The following is a 2,500-nucleotide window of genomic DNA, read 5'->3' as shown; positions in this document are numbered from 1 at the left end:
ACCTAACCCATGTTGTACCTTAACCTAACCTATGTTGTACCTTAACCTAACCCATGTTGTACCTTAACCTAACCCATGTTGTACCTTAACCTAACCCATGTTGTACCTTAACCTAACCCATGTTGTACCTTAACCTAACCCATGTTGTACCTTAACCTAACCCATGTTGTACCTTAACCTAACCCATGTTGTACCTTAACCTAACCCATGTTGTGCCTTAACCTAACCCACGTTGTGCCTTAACCTAACCCACGTTGTGCCTTAACCTAACCCACGTTGTGCCTTAACCTAACCCACGTTGTGCCTTAACCTAACCCACGTTGTGCCTTAACCTAACCCACGTTGTGCTTAACCTAACCCACGTTGTGCCTTAACCTAACCCACGTTGTGCCTTAACCTAACCCACGTTGTGCTTAACCTAACCCACGTTGTGCCTTAACCTAACCCACGTTGTGCCTTAACCTAACCCACGTTGTGCCTTAACCTAACCCACGTTGTCCCCTAACGTAACCCACGTTGTCCCCTAACGTAACCCATGTTGTCGCCTAAACCTGCTCTGTAATTGTTATACGACTCGTTCAATTAGTGTAGTGTTGCCCACCCGCAACCTCGCAATATAGTTCGCTACTCGCACTGCCCGCTCCCCTGTGTATCGCTTCATGTTAAAACACCTTGCAAGTCTTGCTGACTTTCCACATGCTCCTGCTGTACACTGTAATGTGGATGGCAGCAGGACGTACATGCCGCCCCCTCCCCACGTCCCCACCTTGCCCCCCTGCCTTCGCAAGCTGGTTGGTGAGAAGTTTGCATGTTCAATGCCCTTCGCATGCGACGTACTCAGGCTACGTTGTGGTGCGGCCTGTGTCAACCGTCCGCTAATGTCGTACGCGTAAACCACAATCTGTACTGCACATTCGTCCTTATGTACCGAATGATACATCGTGGCACATGTGTGACCGTACAACGACTGCGCCCAAAAACGGCGGACCATACAGTGCAAATATTGTGCACGCAGCTACGTGTCGTCTCCCTATGAGAGCTGGATTGCAGTGTGGTACGCCATAGAGACGTGTGGGAGGAACGGACGCCGTGGATGGCGATCAGCATGAGCTGTCTGTTGATGTATTCGGACCTAGTCGTCTCTCCTCACACACCGTGATGGCATGGTGCACCGCGTTCCATATCTGCGACATGCTACAGAGGCCGGTTGACAGTCGTTCGAGCAATGGACATCGCATACGTACGGGGGCCACCTTCCACGTATTGTCTAGGCGTGCACATTTTGTTGCGTGTATGTGGGCAGACGTAGTGTGGCGTGACACCTGACACAGGCATGCAATAATCGTTGAAGTTGCAAATGGCGATGGACGCCTGCGTTTTCTGGTGAAGTTACGCAAATGAACAAATGGTAACCTGTTGTGGTGCGGTTGTTCTCGCTAGGGGTGAATCGGTGATGGCGACGATAGGTTGAGGTACGAACCGGTTGTTCCAGCGATACCCACCATGCCGACGAAACTGAACGGCATCTGGGTGTGAAGCGATACGCGGCGGTGGCTGGGTGGGACCGTCCCCGGCCGGTGAGGGGGCGCCTCCCGGCGTGCTGGCCGCGCGGTGCGTGGGCGCACGCGCTACAGCCGGCTGGTGGGGGCGGCCAGTGGCAGGCGCGCCGGCCGACGGACGCGGCAGGCGTCGCAGCTGCGCGCCGGCGCACCCTGCGCGCGGCGCCGTGCGGCCAAAGTAGGTTCCTCGCGGGCCCGGTGCGAAGCGCGGTGGACATCTTCAGTGTGCTGGTCCGATTGAGGACTGTGGTGCGTTGAGGATGCGCCGCCGCCCGGCGCTCGGCGCCGCGACGCCGTCTGCTGCTCGGTCGCCCCAGCGGTTCTCGCTGGTGGTTTGTATCGCAGCTGTGCGGATGTGTTGGCGCGTGCGCTGTGCTGGGAGAGTTCGCTTCGGCACCCAAGTGGGGCTTTTGTCCTTCTGTGGCGCTGGCGTTGGAGCTGCCGGTCACCGTAGGTGGCGCGTGTTGTCTCCCGCCGGCAATGCCACGACAGCACGCTCCCGGGCCTCTGTCGGCAGCGGCAAGCTCAGTTGGGAGCACGGGTGGTCGCACCGAAAGCGTCTACTCGCCTAACTCCGGGCGATTGCGCCTCTCTCGAACCCGACCAAGTACTTGGGACGGCGCTGCGCGCCGCCGGGACCTGAGAGGGTTTCGAGGTGTATTGTGCAGGGGAGCTCAGCCTCCTCCTGTTTGCAGAATGATTGAGCGGACGCTTGCGTGTTCGCGCGGGCCCCCGGGACACACTCCCGGGCGGCCGGCTGCTCAGCTCTAGTTGACGCAGCTCCCTGGTTGATCCTGCCAGTAGTCATATGCTTGTCTCAAAGATTAAGCCATGCATGTCTCAGTACAAGCCGCATTAAGGTGAAACCGCGAATGGCTCATTAAATCAGTTATGGTTCCTTAGATCGTACCCACGTTACTTGGATAACTGTGGTAATTCTA

Source organism: Schistocerca piceifrons, unplaced genomic scaffold (genome assembly GCF_021461385.2).
Source record: "Schistocerca piceifrons isolate TAMUIC-IGC-003096 unplaced genomic scaffold, iqSchPice1.1 HiC_scaffold_1169, whole genome shotgun sequence".
NCBI classification, from domain to species: Eukaryota; Metazoa; Arthropoda; class Insecta; order Orthoptera; family Acrididae; genus Schistocerca; species Schistocerca piceifrons.
Note: the sequence above shows the minus strand (reverse complement) of the source record.